Source organism: Hyperolius riggenbachi, chromosome 4 (assembly GCF_040937935.1).
Source record: "Hyperolius riggenbachi isolate aHypRig1 chromosome 4, aHypRig1.pri, whole genome shotgun sequence".
Lineage (NCBI taxonomy): Eukaryota > Metazoa > Chordata > Amphibia > Anura > Hyperoliidae > Hyperolius > Hyperolius riggenbachi.
Genome location: NC_090649.1, coordinates 360,248,571 through 360,263,088, shown reverse-complemented (window position 1 = coordinate 360,263,088; position 14,518 = coordinate 360,248,571). Strand labels below are relative to the sequence as shown.

At 46.6% G+C, this 14,518-nt stretch overlaps 1 non-coding gene across 1 annotated transcript; it reads left to right on the top strand.

Moving 5' to 3' along the window:
* Positions 1-2,226: 2,226 nt before the first annotated feature.
* Positions 2,227-2,343, top strand: LOC137505440 (U5 spliceosomal RNA). The gene has a single exon (XR_011020055.1). It is a non-coding gene; the product is annotated as a U5 spliceosomal RNA (small nuclear RNA).
* The last annotated feature ends 12,175 nt before the right edge of the window (positions 2,344-14,518 follow it).

Here is a 14,518-nt window from a genome sequence, read left to right as displayed (position 1 = left end):
TTAGCGTTACCGGTCCCTTTTCCTGGAACCTCTTATATGTATTACATTTATGACTGCATGCCGACAAAAAGCATGTTACCTGTGCAAAGAAAACAGACATTTCCCGCATTTAAAAGACAGTTTTCCCTTTGAAACTTTAAAATCGATTTTCTCAAAAACTATAAGCTCTTTTTGCTAAAAAAATTTTTCCTCTTGTACCCACTCTCAAGGTGCACATACCCTGTAAATTTGGGGTATGTAGCGTATAAGGAGGCTTTACAAAGCACGAAAGTTCGGGTCCCCATTGACTTCCATTATGTTCGGAGTTCGGCCATGTTCGGCCTGAACCCGAACATCTAGATGTTCGCCCAACACTACACGTGACCTGTTCGGCCAATCACAGCGCTAGCCGAACGTTCGGGTAACGTTCGGCCATTCGCTCTTAGTTCGGCCATATGGCCGAACAGTTTGGCCGAACACCATCAGGTGTTCGGCCGAACCCGAACATCACCCGAACAGGGTGATGTTCTGCAGAACCCGAACAGTGGCGAACACTGTTCGCCCAACACTACTCAATAGGACGGCTACGACCTGGCGGTGGGAGGAACATCTGGGCCACACGCTACTGCTGCTGCTGTGTCTCTGCAGCGTGACTCCCAGCTGTTGGGCGGCCAAGGCGTCCACGGCCAGTGGCTAATGGCGGAATAGCCACTGGTGCAGACGCAGAACTGCGCATGGTGGTGGTGGTGCGGCTGCCACGCCCACGACCTCCTCTCTAAGCGATGCCCTTGATGCCCCTGCCAAGACTGCGGCTGCCAGTGCCAGACATTGTATATTTTTAATATTATACAAATGAAAAAAAAAACTTATGTATGTAAAGGCGGGTGGGACAAGTGGGGTACTTTAATGGGGTGGGACTGGTGGTGGTGGGTGTGTGAGGTGACGGACAGATGTACTCTACAGCAGAGATCGGTGTAGCGCTAACGAGAGAGTGCGCACTGCGCACACAAAGACCCTAGCTGACGCTGACTGACGGTGTTCCTATACACAGACTACCGTACAAGTCAGCAAATACACAATAGAAGTAATAAACAATAGGACGGGTGTAGAACTAACGAGAGGGTGCGGACAGCGTAGACGTGCACTGACTGCGCACACAAAGATCCTAGGTAACGCAGTGACGGACGGTACCTATACACAGACTAGAGTACACTACAGTACTAACTAAACAATAGAAGAATCTAGCTAAACAATACAACAGGTGTGACTAGATTACAGAGAGCAGATACAGCAGGACAGGTATAGCAGTAAAGCTGGGCCTTGCTAACTATAAAATAGTACAATATCTATCTAACACAGAAGTAGTACAGTAAGGACAGGTGAGAGCACAGGTGAGGTGAGGTAACTAGAGACTAGAGCAAGAGCACAGAGCAGGGCAGGCACAGGGCCTAGCTGCTGGCTGCAGGCCTGCAGCAGCAGCACCAGTGACAGACTCTCCCTCCCTAGTCCCTAATCACACAACCTAAACTGCCTAGAATACAATCCATCTATAATACAAAGCAATACAGTTGAAGATCAAGTGTTGGAGTGTAAAAACGCTAGGTTTAGAACAATAGCAATGCACTTGCACACAGACAAAAAGCACTGGAGCAGTCTCTCAGTACAATCAGTCAGTAAGTCGCAAGCAGGACGAGTGAGGCAAGATGGCGTCCGCTATTTATAGAGGGGGGCTTGGCCAGGCTCCCCCTCTGTGATTGGCTACAGTCAGAGGGCTTGGAGCCCTCTGATTCGCTTGTGAGGACTCGAGGTGACGTCTGTCGTGACGCTATCCGAGCTCGGATAGCCTGGGATATCTCCGGATAGCTGCTTGCTATCCGAGTGCGATCGGATAGCACAGCCCGGATAGTTAATACTATTCGAGCTCGGTATTCGAGCTCGAATAGTGAAAAAAGAGCTAGGATATCCGAGTAACTCGGATATCCTAGCTCAGATGAGCACCTGATTTGGCATGTGCTCATTTGAATATATGCAAAGGAGCCTGCCGCCAGTGTAGTAAGTTTGACTCTTGTGACAGAGTCAGCTGTTCATAAATGTTTTCATAATCTGCAATTTACTGAGTTTATGCTTTAGCCTACAGCCCTAATCTGTCTTCTGCCAACTTATTTTTTTAGATATCACTGGCTAATCAATCTCAGATCACCCACAGTTGATTGACTGCTCCTGGAGCGAATAGCTTTAGATTGGGTTATGCTCTGTTTTCTCTTCAGAATGTACAAATCTTTTGACTTTTACTAAAGATTTCCATGGAGAGAAAGAAAACTGAGTTGTATTTCCAATTTTTGAATGCTTTAGTCTTCTGGGGTTTCTTTGCAAGTGTAATGATAACAGCAAAAATTAAACATTATAGGTGTGGGACCTGGTTTTAAGATTGCTTGTTGAAGTATATGCAGATGAGTCTGCCTCCAGCAAAAAGAAACTACAACAGCAAGCAAAACGATTTTTTCTTAAAAACCAACAGGATAGTAAAACAAAGTTTCAAGCCAAGAAAATAAACTGTCCCTTTAACAAAGGCCAGAAAATGCTGTATTCCTCAGTTAAGAATCCTGCAACTTAATCTAAACAATGACATGATTCCGGTGGGGCAGTGATGCTCAGATGTATCGATCCACGAATCCGGTAGCCCCGGCTGTTGTTAAAAAAAAAAAAATCTGCCTCCGGCGTGATTGGTTCCAAATTATGAAATGGGTCCACGCTACGACTTCGATTTTCGGTCGTGAATGAGGCAATCACGGCCGGATCCACGGCCGGATCCGGATTTTCTTTTCACGTTAATAGCAAAGCCCCCATACATGCTACAATCCCCCAAATTGCATGGATTATCAAGGTGATAAGGGGCTACAACTTAAACAAAAAATATCCCAAAATATTTTTTTATTTTTGAGAAAATTGATTTTAAAGTGAAATCAACACTTTAAATGGGGCTATTAATTGGTAATAAGTGGTTTTAAACAGGGAAATACATGTTAAGCAATCTCAGAGGTGAAAGTGAGTCCCAATGGCACTTGGTGATGGTACCACTGGAGGAGGATGAGTGGTTGAAGCCAAAAAGTAATTTTTTTTTTTGGGGGGGGGGGGGTTTGCAGCGATTAGCAATGACATAACAGCAGTTGGCAGTGGACCTGGGCAGTGTGAACGCAGAGTGTAGTAGCGACTGAGTTAGGAGGACAAAGCGGATGGTCAGTTCAGCAGCACAGAAGGACCATGGCAACTCACTGGTAGTACCACAGCTGAAAAATGAACCAAGGTAGGCAGGTAGTAACTTTCTTTAGAAAGGCAGGTATGGTTTACACATTGCAGCAGCCACTTCATGTCCCCCTGTGTCCGACAATAGGGGCCAGGAAGGCAGCGCAACATGTACACACCCATGGGAAACAAGTGGGCCTTGGCAACAAGATCTTCATCATCTTCATAGTCCCATATCACATGCCTGTCCTCTTCCTGTGCCGCGTCAGCCTCCCCAAGCCGCCATCCCCATACAACGGCTGCAGCGCTGTGCTCCTCCTCCTCCTCAGCATTCAGGTTAGGGACCTCCAACTCCTCCACCTCCTCTACTACCAATTAAATTGCACATTGCCTGGTCCAGCAAGCAAACCATGGGCACCCACTGACACTCGGAGGCCCGCTCCTTGCTCCTCGCTTACCATCTTGCTTGCCTCCAGGAAGGGACTCAGCACTAGGCATACTTGCTGCATCAATGTCCACTGAGTTGCACTGATGATGGGGACTTGCTGTTTGCTGGGACACTTGGGTCTATTTGGAGGCCACTAATGATCCAATCTTTTTCATCCAATCTTACCAAATCTATGTAGTAGAAGAGTAAACTGATGGAATATATTAATTGGATACTATAGGTAGTTCCCTTATATTAGACAGAAATGGTAAGATTGGATGAAAAAGATTGGATCATTAGTGGCCACCATAACATGTAGACCCTAAAGGAGGCCACACATGATACAATAAAATTATCAGATTTTACAGTAATTCGATAAATAACATCGGATTTCCAGAGAAATCTAATGCTTTTTTTTCATTCGAGCAAGAAATCTGATAGGATTTTCTGTTTGTATTCGATAAAAGTTGATCAGGAGTGCTGGATTTTTCTGATCAATTTTTATGAAAATTGAATGTTGTGTGGTAGATTGTCAGTTTATTAATATATACACCCAAGCAACTTTCTCAGAGTTTCCAATCATTTTTATCATAATTGAGGAAAAATTGAACATATGTGTGTGGTACACTGGTCAGATTTTTGAAATGTTACAATCAGTCAGAGAAATTGATTGCAATCCTGGAATTGAACAAATATTTAAAAAATTGTATGGTGTGTGGCCACCTTAAGATCCAGTCTGTGCTGACACAGCCGCTCCAACATGGCCCAAGTTAAATTCCAGCGAGTTGGAATATCTATTATCAGGCAGTGTGGCTTGCCATATTGCTGCTGTAAGATGGACAGGAGTGCAGAGGCAGTGGCTGAGCGGCGGAAAAACCGTACCACCTCCCGGGCATCTTGCAGCAGGTCACTCATCCCCTGGTAGGTGCGCAGGAAGGCTACAAAAAGATTTCCAAAGCCTTGAACATCCCACGGAGCACTGTTCAAGCGATCATTCAGAAATGGAAGGAGTATGGCACAACTGTAAACCTACCAAGACAAGGCCATCCACCTAAACTCACAGGCCGAACAAGGAGAGCGCTGATCAGAAATGCAGTCAAGAGGCCCATGGTGACTCTGGACGAGCTGCAGAGATCTACAGCTCAGGTGGGAGACTCTGTCCATAGGACAACTATTAGTCATGCACTGTACAAAGTTGACCTTTATGAAAGAGTGGCAAGAAGAAAGGCATGCCGCATTGTTAACAGAAAGCATAAGAAGTCCCGTTTGCAGTTTGCCACAAGCCATGTGGGGGACACAGCAACCGTGTTGAAGAAGGTGCTCTGGTCAGATGAGACCAAAATGGAACTTTTGGGCCAAAATGCAAAACGCTATGTGTGGCAGAAAACTAACACTGCACATCACTCTGAACACACCATCCCCACTGTCAAATATGGTGGTGGCAGCATCATGCTCGGGGGGTGCATCTCTTCTGCTGAACAGGGGACAGGGAAGCTGGTCAGAGTTGATGGGAAGATGGATGGAGCCAAATGCAGGGCAAACTTGGAAGAAAACCTCTTGGAGACTGCAAAAGACTTGAGACTGGGGCGGAGGTTCACCTTCCAGCAGGACAATGACCCTAAACATAAAGCCAGGGCAACAATGGAATGGTTTAAAACAAAACACATCATTGGCTATCATTCATAAAGCATTTCCGCATGCGGAAATGCTAAAAACAGCTGACTTTACCGACCACTCGGCAAAGTCAGCATTCATAAAGGCTCTTTCCGCATGAAAAAATGACACTAACGAGCAGAGTGATAAATCACCGCCTTGTGCGGTGATTATCGGAACAAATGTAGCAAAATGTTCATTCATGAAGAACACCGCAAGCGGTGTCAGGTCGGGAAGTCCCGCTCCCTCTGATGTGGCGATACCAATGCAAGTGAATGGAGACACACAGACCTCCCAGGCAGCTGCAGCAGAGCGGAACACGGAGAAATGTATCAACTCTGCAGCTTCCGTGTCTCCACCTGCCTACCGCCTGCCTATCGCCAGCCTAGTTCGGGGAATCTCCGCAGTGCTACCGCACATGGATACTTTTCTGTGAATGCCCACCCAGAAGTCTAAAATACCGCCAGCGGTGTTTTCCCGCACTGATTCCCCTTACCGACAGCCTCTTTATGAATGATAGCATATGTGTTAGAATGGCCCAGTCAAAGTCCAGATCTAAATCCAATCGAGAATCTGTGGCAAGATCTGAAAACTGCTGTTCGCAAACGCTGTCCATCTAATCTGACTGAGCTGGAGCTGTTTTGCAAAGAAGAATGGGCAAGGATTTCAGTCTCTAGATGTGCAAAGCTGGTAGAGACATACCCTAAAAGACTGGCAGCTGTAATTGCAGCAAAAGGTGGTTCTACAAAGTATTGACTCAGGGGGCCGAATAATTATGCACACCCCACTTTGCAGTTATTTATTTGAAAAAAAATGTTTGGAATGATGTATGATTTTCGATCCACTTCTCACATGTACACCACTTTGTATTGGTCTTTCACATGGAATTTCAATAAAATTGATGCATGTCTGTGGCAGTAATGAGACAAAATGTGGAAAACATCAAGGGGCCGAATACTTTTGCAACCCACTGTATATATATATATATATATATATATATATATATATATATTTATTATTTATATTTATATATTTAATTTATTTTTATTTTTTTTGCAGCGATTGCAAAGACATGACTGCAGAGTTGTCAGTGGACTCGGGCAGTGTGAAGGCAGACTTTAGCAGCGACTGAGTCAGGAGGACAAAGCGGATGGTCAGTGTGGCAGCACAGAAGGACCATGGCAACTCACTGATTGTACAACAGTTTGATAGTGCTGCCCAAAAAATTGTATGCATCCATGGACCCGGGCAGGGGGAACGCATATTTTAGTACCTAAACACAAGATACATGTTTTCCGGGGTCTGAGGCACATACAGATGGTCCCAATCATCATCATCATAGAACTCTTCTCCTGACCCCCCCCCCCACCACCACCTCTGCCACCCCAACATCCCCAGACACAGACTCCTCATCGTCCTCAACATAAACTTGGGATGCTGGCCCGAGCCCAACCTCCTCCTCCACATTAGGCCCCATCATCTCCTTAACGGCAGCCCTCAAAAATCGCCCAGACGCCGGACCGAGGGACACACCGCTCTTGTCCGGGTAGGGCTGCTGACCACTGGCTGCTGGGGTGGATCTCATAACTTGCGTGGGGCGTTGGCTGTTGCTGCTGTTGGGAGTGCTGCTCACAGTGGAGGTCTGTGAGAAACTCATGATGGGCTCACGAAACGTGGTGAACGAACTGCAGTGGCAGTCTGACTGTCTGTCAATAGTAATTGAAGCGAATCACTGGCTAACGAGCTGAATAATACCAGTGAGTAGTGAGCAGTACAACCTAAGTGAAGGGTATCACTGGGTAATGAGATAATTAATACCAGTGAGCAGAGTACAACGTAACTGAAGGGTAAGATAGAAGGAAGTGGAACACCGCTCAACTGCACCGTGTAGAGCAGTGCTGGACCAAAGGCAGCCAGGCCCGGATACTGAAGCAGGATTAGAAAAGATGTGGTCCGCAACAAGTTCTCTACACAGATTCCGTAATTTATTTAGGACGTGTCCTTACAGCAAATATAAAGTACATAAGCTGACATGTTTCAGGCCATTCGGCCCTTAATCATAGCACATGTGCTATGATTAAGGGCCGAATGGCCTGAAACATGTCAGCTTATGTACTTTATATTTGCTGTAAGGACACGTCCTAAATAAATTACGGAATCTGTGTAGAGAACTTGTTGCGGACCACATCTTTTCTAATCCTGCTTCAGTAACTGAAGGGTATCACTGGGTAATGAGATGATTAATACCAGTGAGCACAGTACAACCTAAGTGAAGGGTATCACTGGGTAATGAGATGATTAATACCAGTAAGCACAGTACAACCTAAGTGAAGGGTGTCACTGGGTAATGTGATGATTAATACCAGTGAGCAGTGAGCACAGTACAACCTAGGTGAAGGGTATCACTGCCAAATGAGATGATTAATACCAGTGAGCAGTGAGCACAGTACAACCTAAGCGAAGGGTATCACTGCCAAATGAGATGAATAATACCAGTGAGCAGTGAGCAGAGTACAACCTAACTGAAGGGTATCACTGCCAAATTAGATGAATAATACCAGTGAGCACAGTACACTACACAATGTCACCCACGAAACTTACTGAATGAACAGCACTGGCAGTGGCAGTGTGACTGTCTGTAAGTAGTAGCTGAAGTGTATGACTGACTAGCTGAACACAAGTGAGCACTCTGAACCTGCCTGCCTGCACTAAACACACTAATCACCAGTACACTCTGACTACACTGACTACAGCAATGACTTACTGGCTAGCAAACTAAATACAACTGACAAGTACAATATAAGAGCACTGTTAGCAGTAAAAACGCTGGGTTTTGACACAGAAAACGCACTTGCTGAAGGAACAATGGCCTGGAGATGATCCCTCTCAGTACCAGAGTCTAACAAGGACGGAGCTTTTCCATCATGGCCGCCACTTTATATGCAGGAGGGGAGGGCATAGCCTCCCCTCCTGTGATTGGTTGCTAGGGCCTGGCTGGGGGCCTCTGATTGGGCCAGGGAAGTCACTTCTGCCTACTTCCGCTATTCACAAACTAACCACGAGTTCTGCGACGTTTTCACGAGCGTGAATGCGTTCATTCATGGTCTGTCGAAGCAAATTTTAGTGAATGAAAATTGATCCACGGCGACGAATACCCATGGCGGATAGCTGAAAAATGGTCATGGAATCACGACAAGTCCCGATCACGACCTCCATCCGAGCATCACTGCGGTGGGGGGAAGACTCAGCTGCTTCCTATCACACTGGAAAGAAATGTCGGAGAGCCCGTTTATTGTCAATAGAATCAAAGATTGTTACCACATAGTTTTTCAAAAAATACCGCCAACAAAATTTGTGATAACCAAGAAATTAGTGTCTGCAATACATCAAGAGGCCCTACAGGCTATAATTTAGGATATGTTGGAGAGGAAGGTTGTATCTGTGGTTCCAGTGTATCAGAGGAGGAAAGGGTTTTATTCAAAAATCTTTCTCGTCCAAAAACCGTCAGGGAAATTCAGATTGATTCTCAATCTAAAACCTATCAATCCTTTCATAAAATACGAAAGGTTTTGCATGGAGTCGATTCACTCTATCAGGAATCTGCTGATTCCATTAGGGTTCATGCTCAGTATAGATGCATACTGGCACATACCGATAGAACTAAAATCTCAAACATTTCTGAGATTCGCTGTTCAGACGGGAGATGGAATTCAACATCTACAATTCCGTTGCCTCCCGTTTGGAATTACTTCTGCTCCAAGGATCTTCACCAAGGTCATGGCAGAAGTAGTAGCAGCATTACACAAGAAAGGTGTATTAATAATTCCTTATATGGACGATCTATTAATTATTGCATGTTCAAGAGAAAATTTGATAAGGCACAGAGAGATGGCCTTGCTGGAACTGCAATTAGCCAGTTGGTTACTCAGCGAAGAAAAGTCACAACTGCAGCCCACTCAAAAATCCAATTTCTGGCATTTATCATAGACTCAATAAGTCAGAAATTATTTCTACCAAAGGAAAAGATTCAAAAAAATTATAAATGAAGTTAATCAGTTTATGACACTGCAAACTATATCACTAAGACAGATCATGCGATTGCTGGGACTTCTAACCTCATCAGTGCCGGCAGTATAGTGGCCAATGATGCATGTCAGAATTCTTCAGGCCTGGCTGTTAGACAACTGGGACAGAAAACCACAATCTCTAGACCAGTTAATATCAGTAAACAACGATGTGAAAGGAGATCTTCTGTGGTGGTCTGTAGAAAACAATTCATCTGTAGGGAAACTATGGAGGTTTCCGATACAAAAAGTATTGACCACAGATGCAAGTGCAATCGGTTGGGGGTCGCATGCAGACTCATTCCAGACCCAGGGAATCTGGGATCAATCAATGGCCAACCAGTCGTCCAATTACAGGGAGTTATTGGCAGTGAAGATGGCAATCCTCAGCATGATGCACATACTAGAGGCCAATCATGTTCAGATACAAACGGACAATTCCACAGTAGTGGCCTATGTCAATAGGCAAGGGGGAACAAAATCGAAAAGGCTTCTACATCTAGCACTAGAAATTCTAAAGATAGTGGAAGCAAAGTTCCTGTCTCTAACAGCAGTAAATCTGAAAGGGACATTGAATGTGTTGGCCGATCAGTTAAGTCGTCAGCAAGTGTCCAACACAGAATGGAGTCTGAACAAGAGACTATTCGAGCAACTAGTGTCCAAATGGGGCCGTCCCCATATAGACCTATTTGCAAACAAAATAAACAGAAAGTGCAGTCAATTTTATTCTCTGAATGTGATGGACAATCCATTAGGGATAGATGCTCTGTCCCAGGACTGGAACAAGACACTAATGTATGCATTTCCACCCTTAAATTTAATGTCTTTAGTCCCAGGGGCGTAGCAATAGGGGTTGCAGAGGTTGCGGCCGCATCGGGGCCCATGGGCCAGAGGGGCCCCAAAGGGCCCTCCCTCAACTACAGTATTAGCTCCCTATTGATACTGTGCTCATAATAATCACTTCTATAGATACTTTGAATAGTGGTAATCATGAACAAACTGTTCCCTATCACCTTCTTGCTCCTCTGACACTGTATTTGCCATTGGCAGATTTTGGTGAGCTGTATCAATTGTTATGTATAAAGGGCTTGGGGGGCCCCATGTAAAACTTGCATCGGGGCCCACAGCTCCTTAGCTACGCCACTGTTTAGTCCTACAGAAACTGTTAAAATCAACGGGCACGATAATATTAATTGCTCCGGATTGGCCCAGAAGATCATGTTACCCTCTACTAACTACTGGCCCTTTCAGTGAAGCCTCCATGAAGATTACCAGTGACAAAAGACATGATACTGATTCAGGAGCAGCCGGTTCAACAAGCGACTACATGGAAACTAACAGCTTGGTTACTGAGGAGGCAGTCCTTAGGGCTACAGGGCTGTCTTTAAAGGGGTTCTTTCGCGAATGATGAAAAAAATGAAAAGTGGTTTATGCATAAACTATTAAACATCCTTCTAAAATAGTGTAAAAACTTTTTCAAAAAAATGAATGGTTTCCTCAATACAACATGTAATGTAAATAGTGACCGATGACGGGCTGGGAGGCTAATCCATTTGATAGGGGTGGTTTTTTTTACTTGCATTTCTCAAACAGAACTCCTGCCTAGCTAGTTTTCGGTTGTGTAATCCATTGCCATTAGGAGTTGCAGTTAAAGCTGTTATAATAACTGCCGACCTCAGGCTGAGCTCCTCGGCAGTTATTTATTGTAGTTTCACAGACACAGGACCCAGCAAAGAGTATCGTGGCTGTTGCTACTCATGAGTCAGGGCTCTTTCGCTATTGGCTGGCTGCAATTGATCAGACTTTCAGGCTCCCTCTACAGGCCTTGCGTGCTTGCAGATTCCTCTTGTGTGACTGCTGTATTGGCTACAGTGACTTGAGCAATCACAATGTCTGCATGGAATGGTAAGGAGATCACAGCACAGACAGGGCCGGCCCTAGACTTTTTGCCGCCTGAGGCAAATTTTGAAAAAATTATTGCTGCCGCCGCCCCCCCGTGGGGGAGGGGGGGGCCGCCGCCGCGGAGCTGGAGGGGTAGTGGGCAGGGCGGGGGTATTGGGCCTAGCGGCGGGGAGGGGGGTCGGAACCCCCCCTCCCTCGCCTGGGTCCCCCGTCCTCCGCTCCCCTCCAGCCTTAAATCCATCAGAAGCGCAACTCTCGTAAGAGGCAGTGGGCGGGGAAGACTCACCTCTTCCTCGCTCGATCCAGCGTGCGCTCCACTGACGTCCCTTCCTGCAGCGCCGTCCATTTACAATACAGTGGGCGGCGTTGCAGGAAGTGACGTCAGTGGAGCGCACGCTGGATCGAGCGAGGAAGAGGTGAGTCTTCCCCGCCCACTGCCTCTTACGAGAGTTGCGCTTCTGATGGATTTAAGGCTGGAGGGGAGCGGAGGACGGGGGACCCAGGCGAGGGAGGGGGGGGTCCGACCCCCCTCCCCGCCGCTAGGCCCAATACCCCCGTCCTGCCCGCTACCCCTCCAGCTGGGCGGCCGGCTCCTCGCACCCTCCGACGGGCGGATGCCGCCCCTAGAAATTTGCCGCCTGAGGCAAAAGTTTCACCCCGCCTCATGAGCGGGCCGGCCCTGAGCACAGATAGTGATCTCCCTGCAGCAGAGATAACACAAAGCTCAGCATGCAGTCTCTGCCTGACCTGAAGACTTGAGGGCCTGCAGTGGCATGTGCTTATTCTGGCCAGGCCTGTCTCAATCCCACTCCCCCTCTGATAAAGATGGAATAGTGAGAGGGCTGCTGAAGATAAAGCAATGTGTGAGAAGAGGGCTGGAGGCGATTTGCTATCTGCTACACAGTGGTTGGCAGAAGTCAGTAAGGGTCGGTTCACATTTGCATTTTGGGCCAAACCGGATCTGGTGAGTGGATCCGGGGTCCACATCACCGGATCCGGATGGCCCGCGGAGTGGCCATTCACATTGTGAAAACGGATCTGATCAATGATTGATCGGATCCGTTTTCACTGAGCAAATACATACCTTATCTTGAGCAGCAGCCGGCGGTAGAGGGTTCCTCTCCTTCCGCTATAATTACACAGCGCGTCATGTGACTAGTCACATGACGCGTCATGTAGTCACATGACCCGGAAGAAGACGGAAGCTTCTACCGCCGGCTGCTGCGCAAGACTAGGTATGTGTAAAGAATCCCTAGCCCACCCGCCCGGCTACTGCACCCTCCCGTCGCTCAGGATTCCATCGGCACATGCCCCCATCCCCCGTGGAACGGTCCGCTTCTTCACTAGTGTGAAGAAACTTTCCGTTTCCCATTGCCCGCAATGCTGCTGCATTTTTTTTCCGACTACGTTCCGCAGGGCAGAATGGTCTGGAAAATTAGGGCCTGCTGCAATTTTGGGGGCCGGAATGTACGGAACGCATCTGCACCAACGGACAGATGTGAATGGATCCATAGGTTAACATTGGATCCATTCACATCCATCTGTTTGTACAGTATACGTTCCGCTTACATTGCGGAAAAAAACGCTAATGTGAACCAGCCCTAAAACTCTCCAGCCAGGTTTCCAGAAACAGCAGGGATGTGTTTGAAAAACAGAAGCTGGCAGCTTGTAAGGTGTACACAGACTCTACAAACACACTACATATACACACTCTATACAAACATACGCTCACTTACTCACTCACTCACTCTCTGTTAGGTCCTATGTGCTTGACACACAGTAAAGCTACGCACACACATGCAGTAACCATTATCATGTGTGTACAGAGGCTGATGATGGATATTGCTGATGCCCGAGCATTACCAATCACAATGCTATCCCCCCAGCAACTGATTGGAGCCACTCAATCGTTCACAAACACTGTCCTTCTGCCCCCCTCCATAGCAACAAAACACATCGCTAGCCTCAAGGCTCAGGATGTGTCTTTACAGCATCAATGCCCAAATTGACGCCCGAAGGATTGTTTCCCAATCCCCAAAGGGAGAAAATTCTTGCATGTGTGTACTTAACTAAAGGGAGAGTCACACTTTTATTAACGTTGTGCATTTACTGCACATTTTAATGTACACGTCACCCACCATACATTGCCTGTACCTGTTGGTAGTTTATGGGGATTGTACATGCTGTGCAATTTTATGTATCGGGGAGTTTTATAATTATATAATCACTATAATCGATTAGAAATGATCGACCGTGCACACTAATGAACAAAACAGTGCAGGCTGATCAGATTAATGGGATTGATCAGAAAAATATATCAATCCCACTATTCTGATCAGATTGGCCAGTGCGTTTTTGTTCGCTAGTGTGCATGATCAAGCATAGCAGCAATCAGAAACAATCAATTTTCCACCAGATTGGAAAGTTATAGGCAACTATTAGGCAGAGGAGATGGTAGGTTAGTGATGGGAAAAGGAGAGGGAAGATTAGTGTAAAGGTGGCCATTAATGGTACAATTTTTTTCATCAGATGCGATCTTGGATGTCTTTAAGATCAAATTGTAAAACGATTCTATCGTCCATTAGACCAGAAAATGTTGTCGATCCGAATGTTGGATTTTATGATCGAATTGGAAGAGAGAAAATGCCCTAATCAACCTGTTCATGAGAACAATTGATAATTACCTTTCAATTACTTTTGATTGTAAAAATTGCATCGTCGCCGCAGCCGCCCCCCCCCCCCCCTAGACCCCGTGCGCTGCCTGGCCAATCAGTGCCAGTCAGCGCCGTGGGGTGGATCGGAGTCCCCTTTGACGTCACGACGTCGATGACGTCGGTGACGTCATCCCGCCCCGTCGCCATGGCGACGGGGGAAGCCCTCCAGGAGATCCCGTTCTTTGAACGGGATCTCCTGATCTCCGATCGCCGGTGGCGATCGGAGGGGCTGGGGGGATGCCGCTCAGCAGCGGCTATCATGTAGCGAGACCTCGTCTCGCTTCATGAAAAAATAAAAAAAATAAAAAACGTATTTGCTGCCCCCTGGCGGATTTTGACAAACCGCCAGGAGGGTTAATGGAAACCTTTAGACAGAGGGGGGGGGAGGGTAGTATTAGGCAGATGACAGGGGCGGGAGTTAGTGTTAGGCAGAGGAGAGGGGTAGGAGTTAGGCAGAGGAAGGGGTGAGATTAATGTAAGAGCTAGTTCACTCTAATGGCCCATACTCACGAGGGACTTTTGTCGCCTCAACACGC